The sequence below is a fragment of the Leptonychotes weddellii genome, chromosome 1, assembly GCF_054177405.1.
Source record: "Leptonychotes weddellii isolate Sample4059 chromosome 1, ASM5417740v2, whole genome shotgun sequence".
NCBI lineage: Eukaryota > Metazoa > Chordata > Mammalia > Carnivora > Phocidae > Leptonychotes > Leptonychotes weddellii.
In genome coordinates, this window is record NC_138369.1 from 176,208,965 (window position 1) to 176,230,058 (window position 21,094).

A 21,094-nucleotide genomic window follows, 5' to 3' on the forward strand; every position below is an offset into this window, starting at 1 on the left:
CCTATCTGTTCTTTGGCACCAGAAGTTATAGTTGTTATTGGTCTAGACTGTATCACATTTTCAGAAACTGTGGAATTAGCTTGCAGCAGAGTACCAGATGGAAATGGTATTTGTTTCACTCCATTTTGAATTTCTGCCTGAATTAGCTCTTGTTTCAATTCTTCAATTTCTTTCTTTAATTTAGCATTTTCAACTCGAAATTTCTTCTCTTCTCTCAAAGTTGCCTGCAAAATTGCTTTCTCCTTAAGAAGAGCAACTTGCTGCTTTAAATAGTCAATAATTTGATCTGCTTCTGCACCCTTCTGTTCCAGTCTCTTCAGAACAGCACCATTAGTTGCCATTTTTGCCAAGAAACGGCAGAAAATCATGAATCGGTGGACAGAGCAACCTGGGGAGCCTCACTCGGGCAGCCTCAGTCCGGAGCAGTCCCCCCGGGGTTTCTTTATGACTTTCTTAAGGCCTTTCTTTTCTCATATCTTCTACAGGCATTCAGAAATATTTATTGACGACCTACAACTTCATGTGCAATATTTTCTATATGGATAACATTCCAAAGCTTATTTGCTTTTCTTCCACAATTTACACATTTTCTTATTTCCTTTGTATTTCCAAGTGCTATTTAAACATTTTTCTAAATTGATAGTCATCTTTTTATAATTTACACAACAAAACTCCAGTATTTTAGTTGAATTCATAAAAAGTGCCAGACAACTGGTAATATTATAGATACTTCAAGCCTCCTTAAAATGATTTTTCACACTACTTTGTAAAACTTTCTTACTGTACACAAATGTCCAAATAGTAGTGTTTAGGTCATCTTTCCACCTGTCCTTCTATTGCACATTCACTCTCAAAGTAATATCCTTTTCCTTCCCTTATCCCCATTTCTTGGTACCTTACTCTGCTCAGGCTGCTATAACAAAATACCACAAACTAGGCGGCATATAAACAAATTTATTTCTCATAGTTCTGGAGGCTAGAACATCCCAAATCAAGATGCTGGCACATTCTAGTTCTGGTGAGAGCCAGCTTCTTGGTTCATACACAGACAACTTCTTGCTGTGTCCTCTTACAGCAAAAAGGGCAAGGGATCTCTCTGTGGTCTCTTTCTCAAAAGCATCAATCCCATTCATGAAGACTCCACCCTCATGACCTAATTATGCCCCAAAGATCCCACCTCCTAAAATCACCTCAATTTCAACACATGCATTTTGGAGAGACACGAACATTCAGCCCATAGCACTTGGTCAAAGTCACCTGTCAAAGAAAATGCTGACCTTGCTATGTTACCAAGCAAAACTCTAGAAGTCAGGCGTCTGGATATGGAATTTATTAAAATAGTTTTCATAATTCACCACTTCACTTTTTTGCTTCATAATTTATGTTTTCTTCCTCTAATTCAACAGAAATTTTTCAGAACCTTAAACACCTTTCTAGTTTCCATAGTAGTCTGGGCACTGAAATTTTCCCTTTACCCAACTCTATTTTTCATTCCATTTTCTTTTCCTTTTTAGCCTTTGAACCTGTGATTCTCTCTTTTTTTGAATTTAAATAAAAAGTTAAAAAAATAAAAAATAAAATTATTAAATATTATACTCTGTTCATCTCATTTTTGCACTAATCCCAAATGTGTCATTTCTCTTTTACAAAATCCAAATAATTACTGTATTTTCCTTTTCAATTTTTTGAAAATATTATTTTACTCTTCCTTCTTTTAGTGCTTCTCTGTTGTTAGTACTTTATAATATGAAGTAAAAAATATATTATTAACACTTTCCACATGCTAAGACACATGCTTATCCCGAACTAGTCCCAGACTTTCAAATATGTATTTCCTGTGTGTCCCAAGTTGTTATCAGGTCCCCTGTGGTTGACAGGCAAAATGAATAAGAAGGTAAGTCTATGAAACTCTTCTTAAACTTATACAATTAGAATTCATGAGTCATGTCTACAACTTTCACATAAACTACAGCCAACTCAAAGGTGCTCACCAAAATATTATAGGCTAAGAACAAAGGCTGTAGGATCAGAGAGATGGATTTGACTGTTGAGTTACATAATTCTTAATTACATAAAGCCTAAAATTTATGATAAAAATGAAAACTCTCCCATGATATCTTTCATACAGACTTTTCCTACTTCTTTTTTAAAAGCCTTATGGTTGGACGCCTGGGTGGCTCAGCCATTAAGCGTCTGCCTTCGGCTCAGTTCATGATCCCAGGGTCCTGGGTTCAAGCCACATTTCGGGGTCCCTGCTCAGCAGGAAGCCTGCTTCTCCCTCTCCCACTCCCCCTGCTTGTATTCCCTCTTTCACTGTGTTTCTCCCTGTCAAATAAATAAATAAAATCTTTAAATAAATAAATAAAAATAAAAGCCATATGGTTTAAAATTACCATTTACACAGTGTCTTTCCTTTATCACATTTATTTCCACCAGATTGAGTTGAACCTACTTTAAGGACAGGATACTTGTTTTCTTAAGAGAGTTATAGTCTCTAAGAAATGAGCATACAGATGAAAGAGTTTATTTAAAAATCATTTCATCAAATGTTTTGTAGAAATCTAGGAAATCAAGGCTTTTTACAAAATACGTGCCCTGAGGCTGTTTAAGTGTCAGGATAAGGCCATGGGGCATGACATTTCCAGAGTTGTCCCAGAAAGAGAGCAAAGGTTATGAATTGATGTGTACCTTCTATGTTGATGAAGTCTGTCTACCCTTACTACAGCTCCTGTTAAGTGGTGAGCCAGGGTATTACTGTATTAAGAAGATGGGAATGGAAAACTTGAGACATTACTGTAAATTGGATGTTTAGACATTTTTATGAAAGCCTCATTTATTGAGTGAAACTTGGACTAGCACTTTGCTTGACTCCATAAGATGGGGCAATACCTTGTGGCCAACATTTAAATCCAGAGTCAGATAGCTTTTGTTGTCTCCAGTTTTTGTTTATATCAGGATTCCAAAAAGGTCACACATTCCAGGCAGAAGAATTTTAATAATCTTAATAGTGATAATGTCTCACTAAGTTATTCTGACTTAAATGTGAAGATTTTAAAACAGTGGTTGCTCTTGTTACCGCTTTCTTTTCCTTTCTTTTAATTGTGTAAGGGATCACTTTTTTGTTGTATAGATATATCAGTCAGGGTTCCATCAGAGAAACAGAAGTGGTAGGAGACATATAGTAAGGGATTTATTGCTGAGAATTAGCTCACTTGATTTTGGTGGTGGCTAAGCAAGTACAAACCCATAGGTCAGGCCATCAGGAAGAGCAGGCTAGGACTTCTGGACATAAGCTGAAGCTGCTGTCACAAGTAGAATTTCTTCTGCTACTGGAAAATCTCAGTTCTATTCTTAAGAACTTTCAATTGATTGAATCAGGACCACCCAGATTATCTATGATATTCTCCTTTACTTAATGCTAATTGATTATAAATGCTAAATGTATCTACAAAATACCTTCACAGTCACACCTAGATTAGTATTTGAATGATTAACTGGACATATAATCTTCCCAAGATGACCCAAAAGTGATCATCATAATAGGCTATCCATTACCAATTGTCGTAATCGTAAAGCATAAAAAAGCAAACACAAAATAACAAGTGGCAAAAAAATAAGTAAATAAACATTTATTGTTGCTAACAAGTCTACAAGTAGTCTGGGTGATTCTCCTGACCTTGGCTAGGCTCATTTGATATTGGTTGGCCTTGTCTGGGCATCAGCAGGCAGTAGACAAGTTGGTTAGAGGGTTAGAGCATGACAACCTAGGCTAACCTTGGCTGAAATGACTCAGTTCTTCTCCAGATAGTTTCTCATCCTTTAGTAGGTTAGCTAAGGGCTTATTTTCATGGTGGTGGCAAGATCCAAAGAGACAGAAAAAAGGTACACAGCCTCTTGAGTCCTAGATTCAGAACAGACATGTGTCACTTCTGCCACATTCCATTGGCCAAAGTAAATCACAAGGACCGCCAAAATCCAAGAGATGAGGAAATAGATGGTACCTCCCAATGGGAGGAACTATAATATTATGTTTTAGAGGGCATGCATTATAAAGAGAGTTTAAAAAATGGATGATTTTTCAATAAATCTACCACATCTAGCCAATAAAAATAAATACGCTAAAAACATCTAAAGATTTCTGAACCATTTGATATATTGTTTTTATAAAAATTAATATCTTTTTTATATAGATGATAAGAACTTCTAACTTTAAGCTAGTACAAAAATGGACCTAGACCATCATCTATGTTCATATTAATTTGAAGTACAGTAATGTATCAGGTCAATTATTTTATCCCACATATATCAGAAGGCAGGATACAAAAGCCAAGAAAGCAGATGAGTAAAAGTGATCTGTAGTTCAAGTTTTGTATAATGAGGAGTTCAAATAGAAAAAGGAAGAATTGAGTGCATACAAAAAGTGATGGGAATTCTTATATATAAAACAAAACAAACAAACAAATAAACAAAAAAAACCCTGACAGATGTTACGGAAAAAGAACTAGAGGTAGAAGTAGAGTTGAAATGTGTGCATGGAGGCAGGCCCCATCTTAACATTTGTGAGGTATAGGGGTGAAAGTACAAGTGAAGTCCTACATACCATATACCTAAATATATAAAATTATAAATAGAGCTAGAAAATGGTTAAGTAAAATACGTCCACTCATCTTGTGACTAACCTACAACCTGGAAGGATCAGAGCACCACACCAAAAGAGGCAGCACAGGAAAGACCAGATCACAGTCCCTAGTCTGCCATCTTCTCTCCTTGCCCAGCTTTATCTCGTACCAAGATGGTATGGCCTACATGCATATGACTATGAAATCTCACATGTCCAAGCTCCATTCACTTCTCTACAAACTGCCTTTTGGTCAGACCTTGGGCCTATAAAGAGCAGTATCTTGATGTGAGCCACAATCAAGAGGAATGACCTAGAGAAGGGACCTGTTTAGATGCTCAAAGCAGAATCAAGGACACCTGAGCAGGGAATTCCAGCATCTTCTGACTCAGCACACAGTCTGGGAAGAAGTAGAGGGGCTCCAAGTGGGCACTGACACTTAGCTGCCCTGAACTCCTAACCCTATCAGGAAGGTGTACACAGAGGAGAAGTAAAACAGGGTCCGATAATGAGGACCCTCTTGCCTGAGACTTAAGGATAATGGTATGGTAATAAGGATTTGAAGAATAGAAGTCTGTGGGGTTTAAAATGTAATCTCTGGGTAGTTAAAGGGGCTTAAGAAATATATGTTTAAAGCACCGGGTTGCTGAAATGAAAAGAAGATAAAATTAAGATGAGGCAGGTCAAGACATTGTATGAAATGAGTCTCCAGATGAATCAATTTTTGGATACTGAAGTGCCCAGGATGAGAGCCAGAGATAGTATGGAGAGAGCTTGACAAGTCAGGTGCCAAAAACTTTGATGAATAAAAAAAAATAATAATAAAGTTCAATAAAGGAGGGAATGAGCAGGGAGGAGGGGCATAAAAACATAACCAAATGGCAGACTTCAGTGAAGGAGCGATTGAGATAAATATGGATGTGAAATTGCTTGGAAGACACTGTGAAAAGCCAAAAAAAGAACATTGAAACCACCTCCTGGTCCTATAAAGAGCACATGTGAACACAAATGTCCACGATTTAAAGGCTGGAGGAAGAACAAACTTTCAGTTAGAGAAGAAGGTAGAGAAAGCAGAGGATGAGGCAATAGGAGGGAGTAACTTCCTAATGCTCTGAGGTAGTGAAGCCACGACCATTATTCACTATTGCATCCCCAGGGTCAGGTACAGTGACCACAAGCACACTGTACGTGCCCAATAAATAATGGCTGAATTTATGGATTACACTTGACAGAAGGAAAAGCTTTCTAGCAGAGCTTCTTTCCAATGATTGCCTTAAATATGGAGACTTGTGTAGACCATTGGAAAAGGAACAACATAAAACATAAGATGACCTTTCAGTTCTGTTCCAAAATTGTGACTCTACCATGCTGATTAGATGAACTGAATTTCAATGCTCCAATATTTGACACAAGGGTGCATCATGCATGAAATACAAACCCATATACACATTGCACAAGTATTTTTTAAATTATTCCTGTTGTAATATAAAGTTGAAAAATCCAACTGTTTTTAAGTTATAAAATATCACAGAGCTCCACTAGGATTTTAACATTTGGGGGAAAAAATCAAATAAATGTGACCACCTCCTAATTAATGCAGTTACTAAAAATATCATTAATTAGGAACAATTTTCACATCAACAGAGCAGTCATAACAGTGCTTTTGGAACTACAGTTGCAACCCATTAGTTAGGCATGACTAAAATGTTTTTAACGAAATAAAAGTGAAGCTTCTCATGTTGTACATACCTATCATCTGATTAAAATCTTACGTTGGTTACATATGACATATGTATCATAGAGATAATTTTTTAAAGTATTTTATCATTTGCTATGTATTTATTTATTGCCCAAACATGTATTGAGTGCTTACTGTGCTAACATTTGAAGGAAGAACAATCTTAAAAGAGATAGAAAGTTTCCTTACAAAGTTCATAGTTCAGGGGCGCCGGGGTGGCTCAGTTGGTTAAGTGCCTGACTCTTGATTTCAGCTCAGGTCATGATCACAGGGTTGTGAGATTGAACCACACATCGGGCTCTGCACTAGGTATGGAGTCTGCTCCATTTTCTCTCTCTCTCCTTCTCACTCTGCCCCTCCCCCCTCTCTAAAAAATAATAACAAAGTTCATAGTCTAAAGGCAAAGGCAAATAATTATGGAAACAATGAAACAGTAAAATAGAAAAATATAAGTTGTCAAGGGAGTTCATAAGTAATTAAAAGGATAAGGAAAAACACTTTAGAGGAGGTATTGATTAAGCTGATACCTAGAGAATGAGTAATAATGAGCTCAGAAAAGAGCTGGGCTAGTAAATTCTATGTAGGAATCTACTACATAGAAAAGGCAAGAAAGATAATATCATGTTAAGAAACTGAAAAAATTCAGGGGCACCTGAGTAGCTCAGCGGTTTAAGCGGCTGCCTTCGGCTCAGGTCAAGATCCCAGGGTCTGAGGATCGAGCCCCGCATTGGGCTCCCTGTTCTGTGGGGAGCCTGCTTCTCCCTCTCCCTCTGCCTGCTGCTCTGCCTACTTGTGCTCTCTCTGTATCTCTCTGTCAAATAAATAAATAAAAATCTTTAAAAAAAAAAAAAAAGAAAGAAACTGAAAGAATTCAACCTAGTTAGAGCATAAAGTATAATGATTGGAGATGAGACAGGGAGGCTAGGCAGGGGCCAGGTTTGCCTGGCTTTATGAACCATACACAGCCATTTGAACCTTCACTGAGGACACTTGGTAGCTGTGAAGGATTATAAGTAGGTTGAGCATGATCATATTTTTATCCTAGCAGGGTGAGGAATGGAAAATAAGAGGAGTAAGATGGGAGGGTAGTTGAAAATTCAGGTGGCAGCCATCCAAGTGAGAAGTGAGGATGGTCTAGTCCCAGTTGGTGAGAGTGAGGGTGAGAAAAGCATCACTTAATTGGATAGTGTCACCAGCGCACATGATCCTTGCTGACTGGAGTTAGAAATAGGGGACTGTTTTGTGGCAAATGGATCTGTTCAACACAAATGTAAGTTGACTTGAAAGGCTTGAAAGACATGTGAGTATTTATGGCCACTAGGCAGCTTGAATAAAAGGTCAAGACCCCAGCAGAGGAATCTGCCCTGAAGATGTGAGTATGTCCACACCTTCAATGAATAAATGGTAACTGGACATTTTCAGGACTTGAATAACCACGAGAAAAGAGAACTGACCAGTGGTCTTTGACTCTACCAGATCCCATGAAAACATTTTAAACTAATATTTTGTTGTTCCCACTTCCCATCCACAAATAAAACACATGGTTAAAAAAACCTACCCATTCACAAAATTGGAAAAAATATAATACCATAGTATATTCTAAAGGAGAAATAAAAGAAAAGCACTTTATAATGTAAGGGAAGAATAATGAAGTCTTGATAAGTCTACCCTCTACGTAGGATAGTGTGAACACAGCAACTACAAATGCAGTCTTTTTTTTTTTTATGTTATGTTAGTCACCATACATTACATCATTAGTTTTTAATGTAGTGTTCCATGATTCGTTGTTTGCGTATAACACCCAGTGCTCCATGCAGTATGTGCTCTCTTTAATACCCATCACCAGGCTAACCCATCCCCCCACCGCCCTCCCCTCTAGAACTCTCAGTTTGTTTCTCAGAGTCCATAGTCTCTCATGGTTCGTCTTCCCCTCCAATTTCCCCCCCTCATTTTTCCCTTCCTGCTATCTTCTTTTTTTTTTTTTTAACATATAATGTATTATTTGTTTCAGAGGTACAGGTCTGTGATTCAACAGTCTTACACAATTCACAGGGCTCACCATAGCACATACCCTCCCCAATATCTATCACCCAGCCACCCCATCCCTCCCACCCCCCACCACTCCAGCAACCCTCAGTTTGTTTCCTGAGATTGAGAATTCTTCATATCAGTGAGATCATATGATACATGTCTTTTTCTGATTGACTTACTTCACTCAGCATAATACCCTCCAGTTCCATCCACGTCATTGCAAATGGCAAGATTTAATTCCTTTTGATGGCTGCATAATATTCCATTGTATATATATACCACATCTTCTTTATCCATTCATCTGTTGATGGACATCTTGGCTCTTTCCATAGTTTGGCTATTGTGGACATTGCTGCTATAAACATTGGGGTGCACGTACCCTTTCGGATCCCTACATTTGTATCTTTGGGGTAAATACCCAGCGTTCAGCATCAGGGAAATCCAAATCAAAACCTCAATGAGATACCACCTTACAACAGTCAGAATGGCTAAAATTAACAAGTCAGAAAACGACAGATGTTGGCAAGGATGCGGAGAAAGGGGAACCCTCCTACACTGTTGGTGGGAATGCAAGCTGGTGCAGCCACTCTGGAAAACAGTATGGAGGTTCCTCAGAAAGTTGAAAATTGAGCTACCATACGACCCAGCAATTGCACTACTGGGTATTTACCCCAAACACAGTCTTAATAAGCTATGGTCTATAAGTGATTCAAATTCCCCAAGTGAGTTTGCCCATGGGGATGTGGTTTTCCAGAATGGCGAGGAACTCTTGGGTAAAATCCTGCATTCTACAGTACATACTCTTCCTCAGGCTCCACAGTAGTTTCAATCCTAGAAAGTTCAGGGCATATGAAAAGTGTCCAAACACAACCAACAAATACTTTGTTTAGATTTAATTTTTTTCTTTCCAAGTTTTTATTTAAATTCCAGTTAGTTAACATACAGTGTGATATTAGTCTCAGGTGTACAATTTGGTGATTCAACATTACCATACATCACCCAGTGCTCATCATGAGTGCCCTCCTTATTACCCATCACCTACTTAACCCATCCTCCCATTCCCCGCCAAACTTTCCTCTGATAATCATCAGTTTGCTTTCTATGGTTGAGTCTGTTTCTTGTCTTGCCTCTGTGTTTTTCCCCCTATGTTCATTTATTTTGTTTCTTAAATTCCACATTAGTGAAATCATATGGTATTTGTCTTTCTCTGACTGACTTATTTCACTTACCATAATACTTTCTAGCTCCATCCATGTTGTTGCAAATGGCAAGATTTCATTCTTTCATTCTTGTTGATGGTTTAGTAATATTCCATGTATATGTCATATCTCCTTTACCCATTTATCAGTTAACACAGATTTAGATTCAAGGACAACATATTTGTAATTAGATCTTGGAGTTTCCTCCCCCAACACTCACTTATACGTAAATCATGCAGAACTTGGAAAATTATGTGGAACTCAGGAAAGTTCTTCACTCCTCAGGTTTTTAAAGATACCTAGTATTTCTTACCCACCCCTCTTAATTAAGCTAGTAACCCAATACCTCAAACATCTTAACAACTAAGAATGCAGAATCTCAAGAATATTCCAATGGGGAGAAACCCCATTACTGATTTAGGAATTAAAAAAATAGAAGAATAGAGATTTCTAAAAAAATAGAAAACAAATTTTTAGAGAGATAGGAGGAAAAGAACCCTTAAATTCAGTAAAACCATTTCATTTCTAATCTTATTTGACCCTTAAGCAGCATTTGAAACTAAATTTGACAACACCTGGACTTGGAGAGCTATGAAGAACAGTATAAGGGGAGTCTCTGTGGGTGTACAGAACTGATTTCTGAGTGTTGAAAAATGAAAAATTGATGTAAACAGAAGAGATCTGCCATGTCCAGGGGTGGATTTATTAATTCAAATTTTATTTTTGTGCTGTTAGTCATTTTGTTTCATTCTTTAGATGAGAAAGTTTTCAGTACATATAAATGCTTACATAAAGGTGTCACTAAACAGAGAGAGGTTAAATATGCAGGAGAGGGTTAAATTTTTTTTTACCTGAAATGTGACAAGTGATGGATGGAGGTATCCAAAACACGGGGGAAGAGATTCACCTTGTGCAGCCCAAGGGAAGAGGCTGGATTACATATAAATTCAAGTAAGATCTCAAACTTGGTGCCAGGAAGCTGAGTGGTTCTCTTCCAAAGACTGGTACTTACTCAGTGAAGTCAGAGATGCTGAAATACAAGAGAATGAGACAGGAAGTGGAAGGATCTTAAATGTAAGAAGGGAGAAAGTTTGAAGTAGCTGCTGTGAGTAACAAGAAAAGATGCACAGAGAAATGGATTTTGGAAATGGTGGGAAGCTATCTAAAATGATATTTAGCATTTATTACACTATTTTTCTGCATGTTGAGTGTTGAAAAAAAGTGTTTTGAAAACATTTGGGTCCAAAGAAGTAACATCAAAGGATGTTCCCTGAAAATTCTGAGGAAAAGACTATTTAATTCCACAGGAAAGGAATGAATGATAGAGGAACGTAGGATACAACAGGGTGCCATTTCCTCTGTGTAAAACTTACATCCTAACAAAATATCTCTTGCTTTCAAAGTCTGGAGTCAGAATCTGCTTTAAACCTACACACAGTATATTCATTCAGATAATAATTCACTTATAAGCTTTGGTTCTTGTATCCATTTGTGTCTATCACTGCAGGAGGTTTTTAAGATGCTCTCAAAAGGGGAAAGAAAATAAATACCCAAACCACTTTTAAGGATGTCAAATTCTGCACAAAGCTAACCAATGGACTGCACACTGTCTGTAGACTTTCCGATATGAATAAAATTTAACACCATTCACCTTCCTTCTAAGTAGACATTCCCACTGGAAAAGAATCAAGAACAAGAGAGTCTACCTCTCTGCTCTGATGCATAAATGAGGAAGGGAATCAAGATAAGGAGAGGAATCACACCCCCGTGACCCAGAAGGACTATCACCTCAAGACTTCTGAAATAATTCAAAAACCTAAATTGTTGCTTCTTATTGGAAAGCTGAGTAGCCAAATTTTAAAACTTCACTCTCTCCCTCATGGAACTGAGGAAACTGTAGCTGTGGCAAATTGACTTCAACAAATATTTAGACATCTGCTTGGTGCTGGGGTACACTAAGATGACAAGCCATGAGGAAGCTCACCAGTTAGCTCTGGAGAAAGACTTGTTTGTATGGTGCTGGGACACCAAACAAGGATCATAGCCTAGTGGTAAAAAACATCAACTCTTGAGTCATAGCTAAGGTTTATCTCTGTTTCTTATGACTTACTAACTGTGTAATTTTGCATATGTTACTCTCCTAGACTTCAGTCCTCTTTTCTGGACACATGGGAAACTACAAAGTGCACGTAATGTGGTGCCTGACATGCATGACCCAAGAAACAAATAGAAGAGGGAAAAGAGAGAGCTATTGTTAAATCATGGGAAGGTGAATTCAGACTGAGTGAATTTCCCTGAGGGAAAGCCACTCATCTTCCCCAAATCTCACTCTTATTTCAGGCCGCATTCAAAATCCAAAGTTCTCTTCAAACAAAACTTCCAGAAAAATACATTTACACCTCAGAATTTGCTGTCAACATTGAAAACTTTTCCTTGACAAAGGTCATCCCCTAGAGAGAGGCTTTCCATTTCGGGAGCCATGTATATTAGATTTTGCTATCAGAAATCCCCCACCTCCAAACATCTAAATTACATCAGCTGTAATCTGATTACTCTGAATTTACTTCGACAGCAACAAAACTCATGTTCCATCTTTAGGGCTTATATCACTACCATGACAAATACCACTGAAAATTATAATAAAGTTCCTCTGGACTTAGCAACTCTCTTACAACATTTTTGGAGAGTGGAGGGGTGGTGGTTACTGACCCAACATGAAACTAGGTCAGTCTAAATAAACCCATAAAATGCACTGACCACCTCAGCAAACTTTTTAAATCAATTGGGCCTCACTAGAAAAACCAACATAAAGAGGAAATTTCATTTAGTCTCACTGAACCTCTTACTAAACAACCCTGAGTATATCTTGAGTATATTTTATACAGCACCTAATTTTATTGAGATTTATGTAAAACCTAAGCAATTTATAATGAATTCTTCTCAAAGTCAGGAAAAATAAGGAACCACCAGTACCAATACTTCTCTGATGGAATTTAAGAAAAAAGCTTAAGATTGCCATAAAGAGCAAGAAACCTCAGAATATAAAACTCCCTTCACCTTCACCTTGCCTCCTTCCCATTCAATGCCTTCTCATCCAACATTTACATATGGCCACCAGCAGGAGAGAAAAAAGCAATGCCTTTTCAACTATTTAACACCTACCAAAGCCATCATTGCTTACATGTGTGGAAGTAAAAAAATGCACTTACAATAAATTTAGCAGATTGCAGAATAACATGTACTATAAGATCTCAATTTTGAAAAAAAAAAAAAGTGTATGTATATTTATCCGCCCATGGGGGCCAAAATCTAAAAGAATTTTACCTGTAGTTTCCACAGAGGGATGAAATTTGGAGTTGAGGGAGATCTTAATTTTTTACTTTATACAATTGAAACGTAAGTTGTTTTACAAGGAATATACATCACTTTTGTAATAAAAGAATATTAATTGAAAGAAGTAATACTGTGAAAGTCAGGACAGTGGCTATTTCTGGGGAGGATGGGAGACTAAAGTAATGTTTGAGAAGGGTCACAAAGAAAGCTGGTGTGGGTGATGCTAACATTTTAATTTTTGATCTTAGTAGTGCTTATCTGGCTCTTCATTTCGTAACACATTTTTGATTTTCACATTTTTTTTTGTACCATTTATAAGTACATTTACTTTTATAATAAAATTGCTTTAAAGAGGAGTCATCTAGACCAATGACCAACATGATCATGCAAATTATAATTCCTGATCTTATCCCTGCCCCCCCTAGAGTAAGTATTAATAACTCTGACTTGTATGCTCAGAGGTATCCCACCTTGGGCGATAAATTACATAGTCTTTTACAAATAACCTACTAGTGATGTGGTATTTTTAAAATGAAAGGAAAGTTTGGAAGTAAACTAACATCCAATGGTTCTCAAAATGCCATGCAGAGAGAATTTTTAAGTGTGTGGTAAAATTTTTGGTTGCCCCAATGCCGAGGGGAACTCCTAGATTCAGCAGATTTTAGCCAAGGGTGCTGGTCTTTTTACAATGTATGTGATAGACCTGCACAGTGAATCTCACTTTTGTTTTAAAGATTAAAAAAAAAAAAAAAACTGAGATCCCAAATGTTAAGTGAACAGTCTAAGAGCATGTTCTTAGTAAAGAGCTGAGCCCATGACTAAACCCTAGGGCTCTTGCCTCACTTACCAGTATTCTTATGCATCAAACAACAACAAAAAAATCTGCTCTCTCCATGTTCTTTCCAATTTTTCTTCCTTCCATCCTTCCTTTTTCTTTTTATTCTTTTCCTTCTTTCTCACCTGACTTTATTTTCTTTACCTGCAAAACATTGATAATGCCATTCAACTTTTATTTTTAAATGGCAGAAAATCCAATCTGGTATCAGAAACTAGGGAATAGTTTATTAGCTGACTGCATTAAGTGATTTGGAGGATAAATCATTTTAAAATACAGATTAAAGACATAAAATCTCACCTCTTGTACCCTTACCCTTCCCCCTTCAAGTTTTCCTCCGCCACCACCCTGCCAAGTCCAACTGCTTATTGCCCAGAATGCATGATACAACATCTGTAGTGCTCCTATGGAGATTTATTTATCCAGATTTTCATTAAAATAGCAACTGAATTGACTCAAGAAAATGTTGCTTATCCTAATAAAGTTCTTTAGAGCTTTGCAAATTTGCATTTAATACTCTTTAGTGTCATTAAAGCATTAATAATCTGTGCCTAAAGAGCAATAAAAAAGCTTTACACTTTCTATTTAATGGAGGTAGCTTCATAACCCTCCGTTTTCATGTGACTCAGCTCTTAATGTACCTTAAATGGAATCACTGACTTAGGCTGAATGAATCTGAGGCTTCTTATAATCTCTTGGCCCTCCGTGTTTCCCAGTCATGAAAAATAATGCAGGAATGCTAGTCCAGGTCTATAGCATGAGCCTTCAGCATTCCCTTAAGAATAAATGACATCTGGTTTGCTCAAAATCTTCTCATTACAGGTGGGACTGAGAAGGGAAGAGAGAAAAGAGAAGTGGAGTTAGAGAGTAAACGAATAAGTCAGCAAAATGATGCCAGTGCCAGCCACTTATGGATAGATCCTTCAGCTGAGACTTGGAGATCCAAGGGAAATCCAGATGCACTGATGCAGATCCATTGCCAAAAATCATACGCCTGGATGAGTTCTTGAAGGAAATAAGGATGCATCATGCAGCCTTTCTGGTCCCCTTCTTCTCTCTCCTTCTTTAGGGAAATCCAGATGCACTGATGCAGATCCATTGCCAAAAATCATACGCCTGGATGAGTTCTTGAAGGAAATAAGGATGCATCATGCAGCCTTTCTGGTCCCCTTCTTCTCTCTCCTTCTTTATTTTCTGTCTCTCTCATTGTCTCTGACTCTCTCTGTCTTCTACTTGAATAGGAACAAGTGAAAAGGAGAGAGAAATTAGAAGCTGTTTAAAAGCAGATAATGAGTCATGGAACACTACATCAAAAACTAATGATGTATGGGGCGCCTGGGTGGCTCAGTCGTTAAGCGTCTGCCTTCGGCTCAGGTCATGATCCCAGGGTCTTGGGATCGAGCCCCGCATTGGGCTCCCTGCTCTGCGTGGAGCCTGCTTCTCCCTCTCCCACTCCCCCTGCTTGTGTTCCCTCTCTCGCTGTGTCTCTCTCTGTCAAATAAATAAATAAAATCTTTAAAAAAAAAAAAAAACTAATGATGTAATGTATGGTGATTAACATAACATAATAAAAAAATAAATAAAAACAACTGTACTGAATATCTTGTACAGTCAGCCAGAATGTTTGAGAATAAGCTGGTAAATAGGAGACCAGGAAGTAGGATCCAGGAAACTCACATGTGATGTTTTTGTTGTTGTTGCTGATGTTCTTTGCTTCTTGTTTGCTTGCCGGCTTGTTTATTTTTTTCACTTCAAGTCATAACCAAAGTCAAATCCAGAAACAACCTTTGTTTTCTGGCATCCAAAGAGAATCTGATGGAAGAATCATTTTTTTTTTCTGTCTACTTTAAGATCTATTTAGAATGAAACTGAAGGGGGGAGGAAGGAGGAAGAGTGTGAGGAACAGAAGGGGACCCATGTGTGAAAAGTCAGAGGCTGGACACCTGCATTTTCCAAAAATGTATGTGCTGTGTTGCAGTTGTAGTTCTTTTGAGCTCTCTCTGGGCTGCATTTTAATTTTCACAGTGTTAGATTTGCTCTGAGCTAAGGTCAATTACAATAACTTTTTTTTTTTAAAGATTTTATTTATTTTTATTTGAGAGAGAGAGAATGAGAGAGAGGGAATACATGAGAGGGGGGAGGGTCAGAGGGAGAAGCAGACTCCCCGCCGAGCAGGGAGCCCGATACGGGACTCGATCCAGGGACTCCAGGATCATGACCTGAGCCGAAGGCAGTCGCTTAACCAACTGAGCCACCCAGGCGCCCAATAACTTTTAATGCCTAGTGAAAATAGAGACAGGGCCAGAGGATACCATGCTACCACATCAGCCAAGAGTCTGTCATGACAATAGACCCAGAATGACCTACTAGAAGAAAGACAAGTTAAAGAAAACTAAAGAAGACAAATACATCAAAATTGGAGTGACAGTAAAATAATAAAATAACAAAGTTTGAAAGGCAAAAAAATTAAGAAGAAAGAAGAGAGGAGGAGATGAGTAGTGGAGTTAGACACTAAAAAAATACCTCACTGATAAAAAAGAAAGAAAAAGTTCGAAGTAAGTGAAAATGTAAGTGAATACTGCACTTAAGAATTGAATACAAAAGAGCTTAAAAATCTGACAGGTGTGAAGTGATATCTCACTGCAGTTTTGATTTGCATTTCCCTGATGATTAGTGATGTTGAGCATCTTTTCATGTGTCTGTTGGCCACCTGTATGTCTTCTTTGGAGAAATGTCTAGTCAGGTCCTCTGCCCATTTTTAAATCAGATTATTTGGTCTTTTGATGTTGAGTCATATAGATTATTTATATATTTTGGATATTAAACCCTTATCAGATATATCATTTGCAAATATCTTCTCTTATTCAATAGGTTGCCTTTTTGTTTTGTTGGTGGTTTCTTTTGCTATTCAAAAGCCTTTTATTTTTATTTTTGCTTTTGTTTCCCTAGACTTAGGAGACATATTTAGAAAAATGTGGCAGTGGCCACTATCAAGAAATTACTGCCTTATGATCAAATAATTCCACTACTGAGTATTTACCCAAAGAAAATAAAAACACTAATTCAAAAGATATGTACATCCCTATCCTATGTTTATTGCAGCAATATTTATAATAGCCAAGATATAGAAGCAAACCAAGTGTCCATCAGTAGTTGAATAGATAAAGAAGATGTGTGTGTCTAAAATATATAAAATGGAATATTACACAGCCATGAAAAATGAGATCTTACCATTTGTGACAACATGGATGAACTTAGAAGATATTATGCTAAGTGAAATAAGTCAGACAGAGAAAGACAAATACCATATGGTTTCACTTATATGTGGAATCTAAAAAACAAAACAAATGAATAAAGAAACAAGTAATAAGCAGAATCAGACCTATAAAAACAGAGAATAAACTGATGGTTGCCACAGGGGAGGGAGGTGGGGTGATGGGCAAAATGAGTGAAAGGGAGTGGGAGGTACAGGTCCCCAGTTATGGAATGAATAAGTCATGAGGATAAAACGTATAGCACAGAAGACATAGTCAATGGTATTGTAATAGCATTATATGGAGATGGATGATAGCTACACTTGTGGAGAGCCCTAACAAAATGTAGAGGTGTTGAATCACTAGGTTATATACCTGAAACTAATGTAACATTGTGTGTCAACTATATTACATTTTTAAAAAGAGCTTAAAATGCCATGTTCTACTTAGAAAAAAAGATCTTTGACAGAGGGAAGGTAGGGTCAGGCCCATTGACCCTACATTTATGGAATGGAGTGAAGCAGTGATTTAGACAAAAAACAGAAGCCAGTTTGACAATAGAAGCACAAGAAATAAGGAATTTATAAAAGAAGTTTGAAAATGGAAGCAATGATCTCTCTTCAAAAAAACAGGTATTAGCAAATTTACACAATGAAAGGTTAATCTTGAATTTTATGACCATTTAAAAATATGGAATCACCAAACCAATAACTTTTATGTCAAAATATACAGTCTGGAAGGCACCTGGGTGGTCCAGTCGGTTAAGTGTCCGACTCTTGATTTTGGCTCAAGTCGTAATCTCAGGGTTGTGAGATCACATCAGGCTCTGTACTCAGCATGGAGTCTGCTTGAGATTATCTCTCCTTCTCCCACTGCCCCTCCCCCTGTTTGTCTAAATAAATAAATAAATAGATAAATAAATAAATAAATAAATAAAATCTTTAAAAATATATAAAAGCTGACTTACAAATAGCTTTAACCAAATCTTCTCGGAACTTCTATACATGTAGGATAAATAGAAAACCATCCAACTCATTCTGTGTAGCTATTGTAAATTTGATACCAAGCCCAGACAGGTGCAGTACAAGAAAAGGAATCAGAGAGCGACCTCATGTAAATTATACAAAGGTAGAGTGGTCTTCCAAATCAGTATGAAAAGAATGAACTGTAATTCAGTAATGTTTCTGGCTCTTTATATAAACAAAGATAAAATTAAACCCCTAAATCCCACATATAGGAATAGATGCAATGAGTGACTTTTTAGAACATTTTCTTTGGAGATTTAAAATACTGGTTTTTTTTTTTTTTGGTTTCGGTTTTGGTTTTTGTTTTTGCCTAATAAAGCATATCATTTTCTTACATTTTTAAATATCAAGAAAGGATGAAGAAAATTATAACTTAGAGTAAGAAACATAAGTCTGAGGGATAATGATAGATGCAGTGATTTGTTTATTTTTTAAAGTGACTATGAGAAAGTCCATAGTATCTAATTTGCCAATATACCAGTTGTTGAACATTTATTTTCTTTGCCCTATCTCTTATCATTTATTTAAAGAAGTAACCAGTTATTGAATGAATTTTTTTAAGATTGTATTTATTTATTTGAGAAAGAGAGTAAATGGGGGGGGGTGCAGAACACAAGCAGGGGGAGGGGCAGAGGGAGAGAGAAAAGCAGACTCCCTGCTGAGGGACCCTGGGATCATGACCTGAGCTGAAGGCAGATGCTTAACTGACTCAGATATCCAGGCGCCCCTGAATAAATTTTTTTTTTAAAGAAATGCTTTCAGGTCTGGTTTATAATTACCCATTAATTAAAGAATAATCTCTTTATTTCTTGAAGACTTGAAAGCAGTAAACATTCATTGAGATGAACATCTTCACCTAGAGTTCTTAATTTATTTTCACACTGGGTACTAAGAGTATACATCAGAGCAGGGAAAACAATTATTTTCCAGCAAAGCCATCTCAATTCAAATAAATGTTTTGCTGTAGAGCAAGGCAACTGCAATTCCCCAATTAGCTACAAAATGAAGATGAAAGTAAGAAAAAAGAAGATAAAGATGCAAGAAGAAGGAGGAATAGGAGGAGGAAGGCCATGGCAGAAATTTGGTTTTTCATTTATGTTCCTTCACTAGCTTTGTTTTTTGAAAGGTCAGAACTTATTTGCATACATATTTTATAAAAATGAGAATAACACCAACCTACTTTACAGAACATGGGAAGAGTATGATAATAGAGGACAAAACTAGGCTTTCTTATCATTTTCATTTTCCACATAATTCAACAATATTGTTAACTGCAATAAAATGTAGTAGTGAATATTTCTTGATTGAATAATTAAATGCAATCTGTTGACATCAAGTAAACGAATGAACATGCAAGCAGGTAAGAACTGTGCAAATCAATGCAATGGGAAACTCCTCTCTAGTAGAAGGCAGCCAAGACTTCCATTCTCCTCCACTTGGCTATGGATTGCACCTGTCCTACCCAGCCAAGGAATGTACCATTGAAGAACACCTGGGTCAAGGACATACAAGGTGGTAGTGGGATACAAGTCAGGCCCTCCCCCAAAAGAGATGTCCTAACTCCTGGAATCTGTGAATGTGACCTTATTTGGAAGAAGGGTCTTTACAGATAAATTAAGTTAAGGATCTTGAGATGAGATCATCCTGGATTTTCCAGGTGGGCCCTAAATCCTATGAAAAGAGTCCTTGTAAGAGACAAAAGAGAAGGCACAGACACAGAGGAGAGGTCCATGTGAAGACAGAGGCAAAGACTGGAGTTATGTAACCACAAGCCAAGGAAAGCCTGGAGCCACCAGAAGCTGGAAGAAGCAAGGAAGGATTCTCCAGTAGTCTTTGGAGAGACTATAGCCATGCCAACACCTGATTTCAGGAACTGTGAGAGAGAAAAATTGCTGTTTTAAGCCACCAATTCTGCAGTAATTTGTTACAGGAACCCTAGAAACCTAACAAATACATACAGATCTTCCTCAATTTATGATGGAATAATGACCTGATAAACCCATTATAAGTTGAAAATATCATTAAATTGAAAATGGATGTAATAAACCTAACCTGCCAAACATCATAGCTTAGCCTAGCCTCCCTTAAATGTGCTCAGAACACTTACATGAGCCTATAGTTGGGCAAAATCATCTAACACAAGATCTACTTTATAATAAAATGTTGAATACTTCATGTAATGTATTGAATACTGTACTGAAAGTGACAAACAGAATGGTTGTCAGCATACTGGTTGTTTACTCTTGTGATCAGGTGGCTCACTGGGAGCTGCACCCACGACCACTGCCCAGCATCACGAGAGAGGATCGTACAGCGTATTGTTAGCCCAGGAAAAGAGTAAAGCTCAAAATTCACAGTACAGTTTCTCCTGAATGGGAACAGCTCTCCAACCACTGTAAGTCAAACCATCATAAATCAGGGACTGGTTATAATCTGGAACTAGATAAAAACGTAGCCCTAGATAAACAGCCCATTAGGGACATTAGTGATTAAATTACTCCAACGGGTATTTCTCTGAACATTTGGAAATAAAGTATAGAAAAGAATCAAAATGTTCATAACTGAAGGAAAACAGAAGAAATACAAAGAAAAGAAAAGACAGAGAGAGAAGCTGAGTCAGACTTATGGAAAAACATAAAGGAAGGTTGGCATGGGGTGAAGACAAATGAGCCCAGCCAGGGATCCATACTTCTCACCAGTACTGTGAGGAAAACTTTAAGTTGTTGCAATTCTCATTTCTAAACATAACCTCCCATGGCCAAAGTAACATTTGGTCTTTGTAACCGAGTAATTCTTATTAACACCATCATTCTAAAAAAGCAGTATGGGGTTTTGTTGTGGTCAAAGTTTATGGGTGGAGCTAACCTAACTTTAATAGATCCGGTCATAATCTGTCCTATTTTGTTCTTAGAACAGCACTATCATGTTTCAAACTAGCATTTTCCAGGTTCAAGAGCAAATGCAAAGCTGCTATTTCGGAGAAACCCTTAGAATTTCTTATGCATACATATGTGCAAAGCTGGGGTTAGCTGTCATCCTAGTGAGAACACAGGTGAGTTAT